The sequence below is a fragment of the Schistocerca piceifrons genome, chromosome 1, assembly GCF_021461385.2.
Source record: "Schistocerca piceifrons isolate TAMUIC-IGC-003096 chromosome 1, iqSchPice1.1, whole genome shotgun sequence".
In the NCBI taxonomy this organism is placed as follows: Eukaryota; Metazoa; Arthropoda; class Insecta; order Orthoptera; family Acrididae; genus Schistocerca; species Schistocerca piceifrons.
The window spans coordinates 847,343,232-847,361,603 of record NC_060138.1 but is presented as its reverse complement, the minus strand read 5'-3'; the positions used below and the strand labels follow the sequence as shown (position 1 = coordinate 847,361,603).

At 42.8% G+C, this 18,372-nt stretch overlaps 1 non-coding gene across 1 annotated transcript; it reads right to left on the bottom strand.

Annotated features, from left to right (window-relative positions):
• Positions 1–7,404: 7,404 nt before the first annotated feature.
• Trnat-ggu lies at positions 7,405–7,479 on the bottom strand. The gene has a single exon. It is a non-coding gene; the product is annotated as a tRNA-Thr (tRNA).
• Positions 7,480–18,372: the final 10,893 nt, after the last annotated feature.

Here is an 18,372-nt window from a genome sequence, read left to right as displayed (position 1 = left end):
ATCAACCCACCAACCAAAGTTTCAGCCGTGATAAAATAAAAATGTGGATACACCTCAAATAAATGTCCACTAATAGATGGCCAAATGCTTTTAAACAGACAATATATATTTCACATGATGATGATGATATTAGGACAAGTGAGATAAGGGTGTTTACGGAGGCGTATAGACAGTCTCGAGTGTAATAGGACAGGAAATAGGTGGTGATAATGTGTAGTTACGTGCTGCGAACAGTGGCTTGCGTAGTAGTATGTTTGGCTATATGTTATATGCTGGCAGTAGAGATACTGGAGCTGAATCCCAAAACGGTATACAATGAAAAGTGGGAGCCTTGAGTAGAAGAGACGCTATACAGCAGTTTGCTGGCTTATGGTTATTGCGAATGCGATAGTAGCCGACTCCCGGTGTATAATAAGTACAGATGTTTCCCCCTTGGACTTATGGCTGTATATCGATGATTCATGTAACTGAAGACAGTGATGGGATTTCCCAAGACGCATTCAGTTTTCGGAGACACTGACTTCAGTTCTCGAAATAAACGCAAGCCTCATAATCATTCTGCTACTTCGGTTATTTGAAATAGTCCGGACTGGCTGTAACGGGGGCTAACGCTTTCTACTGAGACTGCTGCCCTCCTCGCCCGTGGCGTGCGCGCCCCCTCAGTTGGCTGAGGCGTGCCACCGCAGCTCGGAGAGCCCCATCCGTCAACAGCGGCCGCGTCTCGCGTGCTGCCCACGTCACACGCACGCTGCCCATTCACACCGAGTCACGAAGTCAGTCGAACTACGTCAGGCAAGGGGCGGTGTAAGCCACTGCGTCGTAGGGATGGGAAAAACAGACCGGTTAGAGCCGATATCGATTTCTTAATTCTGAATAAACGCTATTTTTCAGTATCTGTTTGGTTCATGTTACAATAAGTTTTTTTTTACTAAAAACCAGATAAAAAACAGATACAGCAATTTGTCATAGGAGCAGTGCTAAAATTTTTCGTTTTTAAATAAAACTTTTTTAAAACGAGGAATGGTGATTGTTGTCCTTTAATACACGGAAGCTGCGATCCTTTCCTTTGTTTTCTTTGGGAGTCTAGCAAAAAGTGCGCCCCAGGCTTGTCATTTGCAGCCCAAAAAAATTTGCCGTTGGTGGGAAGTCCGGTGGCTTCTGAAAGATGTCCATCGTCTTTGAATGATATTGTTTCTGATGAAACGAGTCCATTTGTAGATGAACATTTTATATAACTAGTATTTATGAATAGACTGGACAATAAACATTGGCCGTTGGATTAGTTTATCACAGAAATTTTAATTTTTGTCATCTAATTGTTTCTGGTAAATGTTCTGCCTTGCCTATTATCTAAATCGTTCATTTAAATTAAATGAAAGAGCATTATTAGTTTTGTCAAAAAAAAAGTTGTACTCAAAATCCTATTAAAAAGTAAATAAATATATATTGCCTACAAAACGGGTTTTTCATTGAAAATAATTAAAGAAAAAGAGCATTACAAATTTACGCAAAAGTTTATTACTTGTGTGCCATTTCTATGAAATGAAAAAAAGAAAGGAAATTAAGAAAACAGAAATAAATTTAAAACTTTAACAATTCGTAGCTCATAATAAAAAGAGAAAGTAGCTGATCATCTGCTACATAAAATTCCTTTATCTGTTTGTACCCCTTGGAATCGGACAACTCACACGAAAAATAGATTTCTCCAACCTCAGTTTCCACCATATAGCAGTGACTATTCCAAATACCTGAAACGTGGTATTTTCGATTACAACGTCATTTTTGAGCAGACTTTTCAAAAAAGAGAATGCGATGATTTTTTTTTAGTATTCAGCCTCTCATTACTTTCCAAGAAAAGCAGAGAATGGTAACTTGGCGAGGTTTTGTTTTATTTACCTATTTTCTTCGATATTTTGGCTCTACGTATCTTGAAACGTGCAATGCAAAAGTATGAAGGAGTCAGAATTTCTCCTTCTATGCTCGATTTCTACATTTATTGCTACAAATAATGGCAATAAAAAACCGAAAACTGTTAATTCAGAAACCGGTTATTTTTAGCTGTTTTAACAGTCAGGTTAAACTGGGCTTAAATAAACACCGTCATACCGAGCGAGGTGGCGCAGTGGTTAGACACTGGACTCGCATTCGGGAGGACGACGGTTCAATCCCGCGTCCGGCCATCCTGATTTAGGTTTTCCGTGATTTCCCTAAATCGCTCCAGGCAAATGCCGGGATGGTTCCCTTCAAAGGGCACGGCCGACTTCCTTCCCCATCCTTCCCTAATCCGATGAGACCGATGACCTCGCTGTCTGGTCTCCTTCCCCAAAACAACCCAACCCCCAAACACCGTTATAACCGAAACCGGTTGTTCAGCGACAACTGTCTTCCCTATTAGGACGTATCTGCGATCGGCAAAAGAGAATACCGGAATCCAAGTGTCGGAAGTGCTTTCAGATCGCCAAGTACTTGCATCAAAGAATGTTTTGAATTATCTTACCTTCCTGTAATGGAGTGACAATTAAGAATCTTTTATGCGTCCTCTGTTGTTGTTGTTGTTGTTATGATCTTCGTACTGAAGACTGTGTAATGCAGTTCTCCACGCTATTGCATACTGGTAAGCCTCTTCATCTCTGTCATTTACTGCAACCTGCATCCATTTGAACCTGTTTACTGTATTCGAGCCTTGTTTTCTCTCTGTAGTTGCCACCCCCTGCTTCCTTCCATTACCAAATTGACAGTTTCTTGATGCCTCAGGACGTGTCCTAACAACCAACTTTCCTTACGTCAACTTTTTACCATACAGTTTGCCCTCCTCCCCCCCCCCCTCCCAGCCGACCGGTGTGGCCGTGCGGTTCTAGGCGGTCTGGAACCGCGTGACCGCTATGGTCGAAGGTTCGAATCCTGCCTCGGGCATGGATGTGTGTGATGTCCTTAGGTTAGTTAGGTTTAAGTAGTTCTAAGTTCTAGGGGACTGATGACCATAGATGTTCAGTCCCATAGTGCTCAGAGCCATTTTTGAACCCCCCCCCCCTCCCCACCATTCCAGTTCGATTCAGTAACTTTTTATTAGTTATCAGAGCTACCCGTCCAATGTTTAACATTATTCAAAAACACCGCAGTTCAGAAATTTTTATTATCTTGTCTAAACTATTTACCATCAAATTCCGCATAAGGACACACTCTAAACAAATAGTTTCCCTAAAAACTAAAATTACAATATATTTCATGTTAACTACGACTCTGTACGCTTATCTACAGATCACATTCAAACAACCGATTAGATGAATTTTTTATAAAAGTTTTTAGTTTCAATTGACTGTGTTTCAGAATGCTCCGTCACTTTGAAGCATAGTAAATGAGTGACTGTTACCGAATCAGTACGTACTCATACGTTCCGAAAGCGGAAACTCTGAGAATCTGTTGAATATTCGATACGTTTCTGAAATACCTGGAGAAGCAGAACGATTGATAATGCGAGTCTAATAGGACTATGAATAAAACGTGAACGCACTATTAGCCCCGAGAAAGGAACGAGCAGGATACAGCAAATAAAAAGGCTCGTGCACATTCGGAGAACTGGAAAACTAGTTCAGCGCGTTCGTAAATCGTCTCACGGAATATCGTTGTGTCGTACATGTGTGCCAGCTATTACGGATTTTTCGTAATTGTTACGGGTTTATCACCTTAATTACGGAAAGTTACAAAAAAAAATCGAAAATAGGCATGTTACAATTTAACGTTTTTAAAAAATCGGAGAAGCTACCGTTTCTATTTCGTTAATTATGTGCTACTAAAGTGTTTTATAGATTGTAATGATTTCATTCCAGAGTACGTAGTAAACCTGTCTGCGAATGACTTCGTCACCAAAATGTAGTAAGATAGGTTATGTTGAGGCATGACGAAAATTTTTCGTTCGTTGCGTTTCACGTTAAATGGTAGTAGTAAAACTGCTTTCGACCCAAGTGATGTCGCAAGATTCAAGACACTCCTCTGTAAGCTATCGTTGTTTTTTCTAACTAGGTGACAGATATTATATCACTCAAGAGAAAATTACGCCAAGTCAGCAGTAGAACTCTCGGTTCTCCATTATACAAGTATAGACAGATCCAGGAAGAAGCAGTGGATGAGGAAGGGTTGTGAATATTTTTGCACAAACCATTGAAGACAAGCTACACATTTAATAACGTCAGTAGCTTTTGTTTATATGTTTTGTTTTTATTTATATCAGTAATGTGTAAGATGTGAGTACTGATATTGAAATATTTGAAAAATACAGAAATGTTTGTAAAACACTCTTTATGTTTACTAAATTGATTTTCAGCCTTTCCACTTAACTGATTTTTTTCACTTGCAATTGCTTTTCTTCTAGGAAAATAATTTTTATTTAGGGTCAGGATGTGTCTGAAACATAGCATTTCAAGGCCAAAACCAAGCTTCTAATTTTTAAAATTTTCCAGAGGAGGACACCCCTGGCCCCCCTCCGTATTTGCCACGTCATCTCTGACAGGCTCTTCCCATGGTTGGCAGCTGTGGATCACTATTCTGAAGCGTAAACGAAAAAAGTAATAAATTAACGCCCTAAAGTCCGTTGGAAAAACTCTCCTCTAAGATCTTAGTGTTATAAATATAGCACATCCTTCGCCTCATTGATTCAAGTCACAGGTGCAAGACGGTAAATAACTTCACTGTGTCTTTACGCAGTATCTTTTATACAGAGAGTTTAATTTTTTCTAGATTCGAGGACATTTGTCGGTCAGAAATGGACAAAATGGAAGGTTAGGCTATAGCGTCCCGCCGATGACGATGAGCAAGGGAGAAAGTCTTTCGTAGCTGGCACACAATATTCACTCTGGAACGCATGTTGGGCGAGCGAACTTTGCACTAGCTACGAAAAAGAGACTCCATTGCCCGACCTGATTCCTTTGCATGCAGTACCTGAAGTGCACGGCATGCTTGTTCGTCTGATAATATTGTCTGAAAGACGTTTCAGATTTGTTCATGTAGGGAATCACTACAGAATCTCTACAACATCCGAGTAACTATTCAGTGCCGTGAATGAAAAGGGCAGGAAGGAGGATTAAGGCTCGACGTCTCGTCGACAATGAGATTACAAGGATGAGGAGGGATAGGAACCACGTGAAACGAGATTCTGGATCACCCGGCGACGGATCATTAAACGCCGTGGGCGCGAATGGGAGTTCAGTGAGTACATACTGTATGTATCGCCCCGTTTCTTGCCGCGAGGCTGTAGTGTGGCAACTGTTATGTTAAAGCGCTTCGTAATGCGTTCTTCATTAGCTACTTTTTATTATGGTATACGTAAGTTTGCTACTTTCTAAATTATCTCACCTTCACGTACATTTTGCCTTAAGGCTGTAACACAGTGGCTTGCATTATTAACAGCTGCACACCTGTTAATAACACTGTCTGCCATCTAAGTCTCCTCAAGTATGTGTGAGGGGCGGATTTGCTTCTGCTAGGTCAGATCAAAAAGTAGCTGATTTTTGAAAATGGTTAGTAGTAACAAAAGAATGTTCCCATCAGCTTGAATTACCACCCATTACGGGTGACTATTCGGCGAAACCTGTAAGCTCGTAGTCTAAAGAATCGTTGAAATTATCGGCAAAAAATCGATTTCTATTTTGAAGTAAACCGTTTCTCTATTACAATATTATCTGAAAGACTGGTCACGTATTTCATTTTAAGTCGTATAGAACGGACTTCTGTATGGATAAAAATAGAAATTGTAGATACAAGAGATAACTATTGTTTATTTTTGAGGAAGTACAAAAATATCGCTAATATTACGCTGAAATGACAGCCCACAACCGAAAAATCTATCTTTCTTTCTTTCTATGGCCCCTCGATTCATAGCATCTTACTGCAATGAAAATCAATGAAAGCGTGTTAGTGGTATTTCACTTAACCACCATATGGGAGCATGCTATTTTTCTGGACATGACACAGTATGACTGCCATATCGTTCGCATTGTCATAACGGGCAGTACAGTTTCGTTCACTATCTTAGATCGAAGCTAGATTGCATTAAAACGTGTGCAACTGTCTGCTCGACGACGTTCTGCTGTAGGATCGACTGTCTGCACGCATGCCATTGCGGTGACTTTCATTGTCCAGAAACAACTGAGACTGCAATGCTTTGTTAACTATTTTAGTGGCGTGCTGACTGACAAAATATGTTGATAGCAGAAGAATCCCCTCTTCCAACTGTTACAAGCGGTGACTATTTACCTGAAAAACCTACTGTACTGACTGTACTCTGACAAGCCTGCATTTCTGCGGCTCGTTACTGACAAATGCCCGGTGCTGTGGTTTGGGTGCTCGACTCTTCCGTATTGAAGTAAATCTGAGCAGGGAGATCATTTCAACGTCGGCCATCGGATACCTCTTGTTCGCCACGCTTCATCAGCAACTATTGTATTGTAGACTCGCATGCAAAGCGCATGGAGCAAAATCCCGGGAGCGTAGCCGGGCCTAGCATTTTTACTGAATCCTCAAACGCAGAAACGATGTACAGTTATGCAGTCCTAGTTATTTATGTATTGTCACATTTCTCATGTGTCGTTTGTAGTTCATTTGGCCCTCCTGTATTCTTTAATGTAATTTCGCTCGTTTGTCACTTGATTATTTATTTATTTATTTTTTATATAATTTGGTCTTACTTGAGTATCTCTTAAGACTGCCACTACAGCTTCGTTCTTTGTGTTTGCAGGTGCTGCAGGGACGGCGTTCACAATTTGTACATGGTGAGTATGATTATGATATATTCAAGCGAAACGATATGTGATGGACACAGCTGACAGTACTTAGCTAGAACTTGGTTTCTCAGTATCTTCTTTCTGTTACCTGGCAGTGTCCTCAAGCCCAAAGAATAGTGAATGAACAACTTTGTTAAGTGATGTATCGAATCGAAATGCTTGACTAAATTGCCTTTAAATCAGTTATTTGTTGCTGTCATTCACGTCTTATCTTTGTAGTGCTAGGCAGGATATTATTGTTACATGTCAAAATACACCAAAATAACTGTCGCATTTTTCTGTACTTGGACTGCCATGGATCCAGATTGCAGGTATTTTCAATATGTTTTCCAGTAAGCACGTCGTTATGTCGTGTTTCACAACGGAGAACATACACCTTTCTGTATATATAAAAATTGCTCCTGTTTTTTAATTCTAAAAAGGTATTACTGAGGATAATAGTCAGTAGGTATCTTCTCTATTCTACACAGTCTTTCGCGACTCAGAGCTAGACAGTAAGGTGCATGTAATACCGTCATCATAGGGGTCTCTCTGACCACGAGGCAAGGTTACAATAATTAGAATTATGTTAATACCTTCAGCTGCTGACGGCTGTTGATATATATCAACGGGGACAGGTGAAAATGTGTGCCCCGACCGGGACTCGAACCCGGGAGCTCCTGCTCACCTGGCAGACACTCTATCCATCTGAGCCACCGAGGGCACAGAGGATAGTGCGACTGCAGGGACTATCTCGTGCACGCCTCCCGCGAGACCCACATTCTCACCTTGTATGTCCACACACAACAAACGTAGTGTGTAACCCCAACACACTCATTACTCGTGGAAGACATTCTTATCAAGTGCCGTAAGAGTTCGGGGAATATGTGTGCATCCGCACAGAAGAAGAAGAAGGTCATGGCCGGCATTGCCAGAACTATATACTTATATGGATATGGTGTCTGTTCTTTCGGACATGTGTCGAAAGAACAGACAACAGACACCATATACATATAAGTATAAGGTTAAAGTAGTTGCTGGTCCTATAGCAGTGATACAAACCCTGCAGTTGCCTAATTATACACTGAAAGGTTCAAAGGGGCGAAGAGAGGACTGAAAAACACACTCTGTAAAGATTCGACACATCATCTTTGATTGGTGCCTTGCAAGTAAAGCAGAAATCTTCACAAAAATACCCCAACAATCTCACCAAACCAAAATACTTGAAACTTCCGCGTAAACAAATGAAGTGTCTTTCTTTAACTGTATCTCGCCAAGTTCGTCTTTTCCGTCAACACATCCTCCAGCTAGGTAACAGGTCTCCTAGAGCGAATAAAAGGCGCTGCCGACTAATCACGTACTCACACACTGAACCCCAACACTCGTGTCCAAAAAGTTGAGGAAAAAGTGCAGGATTTTACATATACAGGGTTTCCTGGAAAGTGTCGAATCTGAAATCTCTTTACTAAAATGGATTTCTGTCAGGTTTTTCTTGCTGTGATTCGGATTTTACCTTCATAGTGCTAGGAAAGATATTCTTGTTACGTATCAAAAGACAGAATAATAACTGTTGCACTTTTTCTGTACTTGAGCTGCCGTGGACTCAGATTGCAGACTTATAGAGGTTGTAGAGTGTGCCTCGAGGAACAAATCGAGGACAAGAGCCATTGTCCGGAAACGTCATTCAACAACGCTACAGAGTTTCGAGATTATAGATGCTGGGGTCTGCCGCTGGGACACATCGCAACAAACGTTACTTTTTACGCTGATGGACCTGATGCGAAAAGTCTCGCAATGTTGTTTGTTATTCAGTGATCGCTACTGATAGCCACGAGCACCAGCAGAGACGATGGAGCTACCTGTTGCGTAGACAGGCCTTGTCTCCTATGAATGCGATGCTCTGTTGCCTCGGTGGATGACGGTTTCTGACACAGGCTACCATCCGCATTGTATTTGCCTCCTCGAACCTTCTGAAGTCTCCAGTGTTTCGGTATACAGGAGACAAACAAACTGCAGATGGAAACCTGTGTCCGAAACAGTAATCCACCGAGGCAACAGAGCATCTCATTCATAGGCGACAAGGCCTGTCTACCCAGCAGGTAGCTCCATCCTCTCCACTGGAGGTCGTGGTGATCAGTCGCGATCACTGAATAACAAACAGCATAGCGAGACTTCCCGCCTACAGTCCGTCAGTGTACGAAGTCACGTTTGCTGCCGAAGGGGTGGCAGACGCAGGCGCCGGCGCCTGTAACTTCGGCGCTCTGTAGGGTCGTTGGATGACGTTTCCGGACACTGGTTCCTACCCTCAACTTGTCCCACTAGACTTCCTCAAGAGACACTCTACAACCCCTCGAAGTTCGTCGCAACGTTTCTGGGATCTCCTTAATATTCTTGTAAGCTGTCCGTAGTGGAAGAACAATTTTGGTCGTTCACAGTGGGTCATCGACCTACTCGTCATCTCCGTGTCTTAACACTTAAGTGAGCTTAGCAGGCCACGACCACGATGTTAACAAGCGGTGTGAGTAGCTGCGATATCGCATTTCGTGTGAATTTAGGAAAACCTGCCCATAACACGTGGGTTGTGGACGGCAGCTAACATCCGTAGCCCGCGGGATCTGAAAATGTCACGCTGAAACAGCGCCAGAAGAGAGCTGTTGCGTCGCTACGGCCCAAGGCGTGGCTGTCTGTCAGGTCATAATCCAGTGAAAGTGAAGTTACCGCCCCAGTTACAACGAAAATGGGATAATTACTCCTCTGAACACTTGTCACTAGAGGCTGAAAAATGATACATTATAACGTAAGCGACAGATGAAAGAGGAGCAATTGAGTTAAGCAATAACAGAGAATGAATGGAAAACAGAATGTAGTACATAGGCCGCCAAATATTAGGTAGATCAGGGAAAACTTAGGGGAAAAGTGCTTCCAGTTTATAAATTTCGGGCCATTCATACAAGCCCAAACCTATCCTTCCCTAACTGGGGGAAGAGTTTTCAGCTCTGATCTTCTTTTAGCACTCGCTTAGGAAACATAATCAGACTTCTGTACGTACCATCCAATTGTAATATTCACAGTTGCTGTTCGTAGACTCTCCTTTACTTACTGAGCGGCAATGGTTTTGTACGCCCACCATTCAATGCTCACGGTGGATGACCTGGCGGAGGCTTTGACTGTAGAAGTCAGCATTTTCGCTGACAAAAAAATGTTCCACTAGAAAATCATTTCGTCGTCATTCTGGAAATAGTTTCTTTACTCGAGGCACAAGAAAGCAGTTAACGGGCGCCATGCTAGGAGAATGCGGGTATGAGGAAAAATTTGGTAGTCGAGTGAAGCAGCAGTGTAGGACTGCGCCCTGTGCAGAACGGGCTGGGCGTTGTGGAGCAACAACTAGCTGGCAGCGGGCGACCTTTGTCATCTTCAAAATGTCGTGCAAGATGCTGAAAATAGACCCATGACTGATTGTTCCCCCTCAGATGCAGAAAACGCATTACCTCACGACTTCCCATTTCCATCAGTGGGCCGCGCCATTTCGTTTTGGCTCCTCTACCGAGCGAGGTGGCGCAGTGGTTAGCACACTGTACTCGCATTCTGGAGCACTACTGTCCAAACCCGCGTCCAGGCAAATGCCGGGATGGTTCATATGAAAAGGCACGGCCGATTTCCTTCCCCATCCTTAACACCATCTGAACCTGTGCTCCGTCTCTAATGCCCCCAATGTCGACGGGAATTTTAATATTTCTTGGCTTCAATAGCAGCGCACTGCGGTACTGTGGCGCGGTGATCTCAGTGTGTGCCAGGGCTGCAAACCAACAAAAGATTAGTTATGTAACTTTTTTTTCGAGGTGATAAGTAAAATTTCATGAGTACTCCTTGTAAGAATATATATTAAGATCATATCAGACCCGTAGTGAGATGTAGGTAACAACGCTTTGGTTGCCTCCTCTTAGCCGTCCCTTCTTAAACTGGCGGCAAGGAAGACCGACGCTGTAAAAAGCATCGTATTTTTACAAAGGAAGGGAAAAAGAAAATGATCTTGACGAATATATCATCGACCGTGATCATTTTTTCCCGTACAGTTTGTCAGAATGCCAGAATGATGTGAGAGGAGCACGGTGTGCTGAGCTGTAGCGGGCCGTGTAGGAGTGCTGTGTCTCCGCAGCCTGGTGCGCGGTATGTGAGGGCAGGCGGGCAGGCCGCGCCAGGTGCGGGGATGAATGTTTCAGGCGGCGAGATCACGGGCCACCGCGTTCGCCGCGCGGTCGCAGCATCGCTAATGGCTGTGCCTTCGGGCAAGCGGCCAGCAGCGCCAGGGTTCAGGGTCCGTCCCGCCCCTGCACTTCACTGACTGACGCTCCGTCACCGAAGCTCCAACGTCTGAGCTGCTCAGGAATCTGCTGACTGGGGCACGTTGCAGCTGCATGCACTGCAAGTGGGCGTGTTAGACAAGGCACATTTTTCAGCGTTGCGTACGCTTTACCTTGGCTCTTTAATCTGAAGCTCAAATAAGTTAAGCCAAGCATACTCCAGTATAATTATGTGCGTGGATATGAAAAGGGACCATTTGAAGGCGAGTGGTACCCGTGGTTTCTTAAAAATTTGAAAATTGTCGTTTGACAATGGTACAAGATTTTGTCAAGCAGTGGATTCTACTTGTTTTGCCTCCCCATAGTGCCAGCTGCTCCTTAGCACGGGATGTTCACCTATAGCAACGAGGTGTATTGATCCGACGAGTGTAGTCGTGGCGCAGTAAAAAATACCGGGCAGGTGCGGCTAGCACTCGTGCACAAAGGCTTCCGTACAAACTTAATCATGTATATAAAAAGTTCATCCATTCCGGAAATTGAGGATTTCGACGTTTTTTGCCTGTTATCGACATTGCTACCGGCAAGATATCGGTCCCAGTGTTACCAAGACCTTCGAGAATGTTTTAATTTCAAGCTTGATCTCGGATAACAAATGTCAGAAGAAATATTTTTTGGGATGATATAATTACAACTTAGCAACTACATATTTTTCCCTTTATTTGTGCTGTGAAAACTTCCTCCTTGTCAAATTTCTTGTCTTTAGATATAGGTTTCGATGAGTGGGTCTGACTAGCAAAATATCTGACATAAATGAAGGTATCTTTTAGAAGCGCTGTCTTAGAAGCTCGCATTTATTATACCACTCAGTGACTGTACACCTTACCATGTGACATAAATTTCAGCTTGATACGTCTAACCGTTCCTAACGAAAGGGACAGTCAGTCAGTTATATAGCAAAGGAAAAATATTTTTTTGTGTGATATAATAAGAAATTCTCAATTTTCGGATTTTTTTTGCTTTACTTGTGCAGTGAACCCTTGCTTCTTACCTAATTTCATGATTGTAGACAAACGGAAGTTCCTTATTGATTTTGATGAGTGAGTTTGCGAGAAGCAAAATACGAAACATAAATGGCCGTATCTTTCGACTGCATTGACTTAGAAGCTAACGTTTCTTATAGCGCGAAGGGACCATAGACTTAAGTGTGTGACGTAAATTTCAAGTTAGTACGTCAAACCAATCCAGAAATAAAGGGTTTTGAACAGTCGGTTGGACAGACAGACAGACGGATGGACGGAACGAGAACAAAGTGATCCTGTAAGAGTTCCTATTCTACCCACTGAGGTATGGAACACAAAAAAATCGACTTTTGCTGCAGAAAAATATGTAAAATATTATTATTGATGAATTACGTACTTAATTCACAGAATTGTCTGTGATTGGTAATCCACAGCATGAATTACGTCCTGAATTCACAGAATTGACTGAAATTGCTAATCCACAGCCCTAAGTTTCCAGCGAAGTGTATTCTTCGAGCAAATCAGAACTTTTGTGCAAAGAACAATAGCGAGATACGGCTGAAACTCTTGCACCATCCACATCGGTCATAAAAGCAACTTCTTGCTCTGTCCCTCCAAATACCTAACCACATCGAGTATAAAAACAGCCTTCATGAATGCAGACAAGGGGTCGAAAGGAGACATAACTTACAAAAAGAGGTTTCTGTGAATATCTTACTTGTTCTTAACATAACATCACATTACAACGGGACTATAAAGAGACAGTAACTTTGTTCAAATTGTAGATATAAAGTGAAATATGCGTTATCTGACAGGTATAATAGTGTAGTTAGTGCAATTTTTTGTAGTTTTTTTCATCAGGACCAGGATTTTAAAGCTGACTGGGCATACATTAATCAACTTTTTACTACATACAAGCTATATCATCAGCGGAACTTGTAGAAGCACGAGTCAGATGTTTGATGTGCAGTAACACAGTACTTGATTTCTGACGATAGGCACCGCTACGCCGTACCGGTACCTCTGACGAGAAAAAATCAGAGCTGGAGATTTTGAGATGTGGTACGATAGAACCACAATTGAAGCGATTTACAATAAATATGTCCTAGTCAAACTTTTAAAATGCTCATAAAAGCGTTAAAATAACGTTTTAGGAAGTCTGAACTTCCAAAACGCCCCAGGAAGGTCACAGTACCGGAACCTCCGTTTTTACAAATCACGCACAGCACTAACGTAAGATTTAACTTAAACCCATTTACTGTTAAATACGAGTTTATACATATAAACGATTTTCAAACGAATTTCTTTCGTCTCTGACCCTTTAGACTCAGATAAAACAGCACCAGCTAAGTGGTGTGTAATTATATCCACATACACGCTAGCTGCAATTTTCGTTTTTGTTACAGTACTATTCAGAAGTCTTAACGCATTTAAGGCACTGACTGGTTTGTTCATGTGAATCAGACGTTGCATCTACATAGTAGTCACATAAAAAACAGGTATGCGAGTCTTTACAGGTGCCTGGTATGCAGGTTTATCATCACAAATGTGTGCTGACAAAGATAAATTTTAGAGCATCACGTAAACTACATATTCAGAGCATGGTATTTAACCTTTTTAAATTCGAAGTACCATATTTCATTTGTCCACGTAGGCTTCCATTTGAGACAACCTCCTTTGAACGTACGCAACGACAAACGTGTGGCTGTAGCTATCGTTCTGTACGCTCATTTTGTTTACAGTTTCCAATAGAGACCGAGATGAAGATGGTCACCAATCTAGCGACACCATACTCTAAACGTTATTGTTTTGTTTACAAAACGTGGCGTGTAGCTATGTGAAATTGTCATGCAAGTAAATGTGCTTTCTATGAATCTTCCCTTTAAGCTGGAATGAATTATAATGTTGATAAAATTTTTTTGAAAGAAAAAGAGATCGGTGTGAACGTTTACTGTCACCTGGGTTTGCTCTTCTACATGTTTCCGTACGCATCTCGGAAAGAATTTTCTCTACTGACCTGGAAAGGATTCGCAGTGGGAACACGAGGCTGCGGTCTCGCCAGATGAAATCTTTACTGCTGCAGTCATTAGCGAGCAGTGCTTAGTAGAACGAGCTGGCCTAATTACATTAATTACAGCTTAATTAGAAAGCGCCGCGACCCTTCTGCTTGAGGTTTAGACACGTATGTGACTTCGTTATTCAGGGTACAGCACTAGCGCAATGTTTTGAGGAAGGAAGATTGTGTTCGCGTTTTTACACGAGGATTACTGAAGCGTGCTGTTCCCAAAGTGGCGATATTCGGCACCATTGAGTGGTTTGCGCCGGTATGAATGTTTAGCGGGCCAGCATGTATGTCAGGGGCATGCGGCTTGCGGACGCTAGTACTCTTCTGGAAACTCAAAAAAATGGCTCTGAGCACTATGGGACTTAACATCTGTGGGCATCAGTCCCCTAGAACTTAGAACTACTTAAACCTAACTAGCCTAAGGACATCACACACATCCATGCCCGAGGCAGGATTCGAACCTGCGACCGTAGCGGTCACGCGGTTCCAGACTGAAGCGCCTAGAGCCGCACGGCCACACCGGCCGGCTCTGGAAACTCAGGTATCGTGGTATCTGGAAATACACCGGAGCAGACATTCCACCACTATTGAATAATTTCAGTCTTATATTCGAATGTCACCATAGAATACACACTATGTGTGTACCGACAAGTAGGCTGTTCCATTACCAACAGTCTACGTCTGTGTGTACAGCGTGCTGCCTGTGAAGGTGTCAAAAGGTGACCCCTTGTATGCATCTCAAGCTTGGCTGGTAGCATCAGAATTTTATATGGCGACTAGAGTAAAGCTTCACGTCATTTCAGGATTCATTTAGCGCACGTCTTTTTATGCATTTTGTATCATTCCAGTACAGTAACTAAATTTAATGCTTAAAAGTAAACCAAACTTTCCAAACTTTCGTCTAACAGTTTACTCTACATACCATGTGTACACCGACGGTAAGATCATAAATATTGTCTATTGTCTCACTTTCGTAGTAACAGTGGACAGAGCAACGAGTAGCATTGATTGCAGCTGGAGTTCGCTGTTGCGTGAACTGGACAAGAGATTCAGGGTGGGAGATACCACCATGTAAACACTGCTGCCACAAGTTACACAGACCGGCCGGGATGCATGGATGATAGCCTGCCCAGAATCCGTACTTTTGAGATAAGTTAGAACGTCGACTTCGCATCGGATTTTAGCGTCCAACATCACTATCTTCTCAGGTTCGGCTCTTGAAGAATTTGCTTCCATTCCTCCATAGACATTCAGATGCTTCATTGAAACTGCATGCAGCAGAGTTCAAATTTTCATAAGGACGAAGGGTGGACACACTTGATATTAATCTGCACTGGTAGGGGTCTGCATAATTTTTATCGAATAGCCCATCTGTAATAGCTGGAATCTTGCAACCATGTTAATTAAAACGGGTAAGATTATGTTGGGAAGAATACAATATGACAGGTAAATAAATCCAAAACAAAAGTGATGGCACGTGGTGAAGAAGAGAGAGCCATAGCCCGAATTTACATGAGTGATGAACTACATGAGCCAGTTGACTCATTTACTTATTCGGGAAGAAACATCAGTGGAGACGGACGGAGCAAAGTAGCAGTACGAAGTGGGATTGCTCAAGCAAAAATTGTCTTGCAACAAGAAGAAGAAGATCTTGAGTTCAAAAATCACCACTCTCGAAAACAGGAAAAGTTTTCTTAATTATTGCGAGATGTGGCGTTATAGATGCATGCCCAAAATAAAGTGGACGGGCATGGTTACAAACAAAGAGGGCCTTAAAAGCATGGATGAGAGGAGAAGCCTGTGGATGTCAGTTGTCAAAAGAAGAGTGCAAGTTACTGGCCATCGCATGAGACGCGAAAACAATAATAGAGGGGTTAGTTAATGGAAAGAAGAAGACCGAGACTGAGGTCCATAAACGGAAATATGAAAGAGAAATGACTAGGAAATTAGAGAGATGTGGAGATCTGTTGGCAGTCACTCCTCGGAATCACTACAGGAGGAGGATTCATTGTTAATGAACTACCTACAAGGGGTGGACAAAAATACGGAAATACGTAAAACACAAGACATAACGATGCTTAATACGGCGTACGGTAACCCTTGGCAGTCAAAATAGCTTCCAGTAGTCTCAGAATGGATAAAAATAGGTTCTGCATGCTTTTCAAGGAAATCTTATACTACTCTTGCTGCAGAATTTTAGCAAGTTCTGATCACGATGATGGAGGTGGATAGAGATCAAGTACCCTTCTTTAAGCCACAAAGGGTCAGTAATATTGAGATCTGATGACTGTGGCGGCCGAGGGAGATGCGATCACAAAACCAGTCCCGGACGATGCGAGCTGTGTGAACATGGTCCTTGTCGTATCGTAACACAGCATTATTACGGGGGAACAAACATTGTACCATTGCATAGACCAGATCAGCACAACCGGTCACATAATCCTAGGCAATAATGGGACCTTGCAGAGTAGCCATGGGGCCCAAAGAATATCACAATAGGTACCCAAGATCATCACCGAACCCCAGCCATGTTTCACTCCTGGGACGTAAACTTGGGCACAAGTTGGAAAAGCTGAAAACAGTGTGAAATGGGACTCATCTCATCAAATCACTTACTTCCATTGCTCCATACTGCAGGTTTTATGGCTTCGGTACCACGTTTTCTTATTACGTGCATTTCCTTCGCTGAAAAATAGTTTTGTAATTCCAGCTCACCATGCAATTCCCTGCTTCGTGTTGTTTTGCTGACGACAGATTTCTCAGATGCGGCATTCAGTTCCGCTGCGGTGACTTTTGTAGCTGTCGTCCTCTCAGTTTTCCTCACGATCCTCTTCAATGACCGTCTGTCACAGTAGCTTAACACACGCCGTCGTCCGCGTTGTGACTTAGCGGATGATGTTTTTCGGCTTTCCGTGTATACGATAAAAATCTTCGATACGGTGCCTCATCAAACACCGAATGCTAATCACAGTTGGCCAACCGCGGTGGCCGAGCGCTTCTAGGCGCTTCAGTCCGGAACCGCGCGACTGCTACGTTCGCAGGTTAGAATCCTGCCTCGGGCATGGATGTGTGTGATGTCCTTAGGTTAGTTAGGTTTAAGTAGTTCTAAGTTCTAGGGGACTGATGACCTCAGATGTTAAGTCCCATAGTGCTCAGAGCCATTTGAACCATTTTTTTCGAATCACAGTTGACAGTTGAACGTATTGAGGACACTGCACAGGTGCCGTTCGTGGTCAAAGACAACAGCGCAACCTGCAGTGTCTGCTAGCCTCTACAGTTTTCAAGCGTGTATTTTTCGCGGTGTTTCCAGGTTTCTGTCCGTCCCCAGTAAAGTTGCTGACTGCGGCTTTCACATCAGTAAGAAGGCATCTCTAACTTTTTTCTTCTTTGCAGTGACAGTTGACCAAAGCGAATAAAACACCCACGTATTCACGTTGACTTTAAATTGCTTCAAGGAAGACGCCGGCAGGTTACTGAATAAACATCACATATTGGGTTGGTGCATAAGCTCGTAGCGTTTTCACATACGTGTAATAAACGAAACATATATACATAACAAAGACATTTTTCATCAAAAATATACTCGCCTTCACTATTTACAACTGTCTGCCGGCACCGGGGTAACTTTTCGATTCCGTGACTGTAGAAAATCCCGTGGTTTTGAGGTAAGAATTCGTCGAACCATGTTCGGAGCGCGTTTTCATTCGGAAAGGAAGTTCCGTGAAGGCTATTTGATAGAGAGCGGAAAAAGTGAGAATCTGAGGGCCCAAGATCAGGTGAAAAAGCTGGATGTGGAATACCTACCCAGCCCAACTACCGTATAGTGTTTCTTATATCAGCAGAATGCAGGCGGGCACTATCGTGGAGTAGTCTTCCTGGTCGTTCTTTATGCATTCAGTCTGCAAGACGTCTCGGTTGACAATAAATGCCAGTAGTGACGGCTACACCTCGGGCAAGCAATTCGTAGTACACCACACCGTCGCTGCTCCACCAGATGCATAACTTTATCTTTTGTCGATGCTTGCAGGTCGTTGTGCCTGCAACTGTTGCTGTGTTTGGTCTCAGCCATTCCTTAATTTTCCTTATGTTAGCATAAATAGGCCATTTCTCGTCATCACTAACGATACACGGTATGAATGGTGCTGGTGTTCACAGCCAGTTGATGACGAGCAAAGCAGAGACGCACATATTTTAATGATTTTGGTTTAGAGACTTGGGGTGCCCATACACAC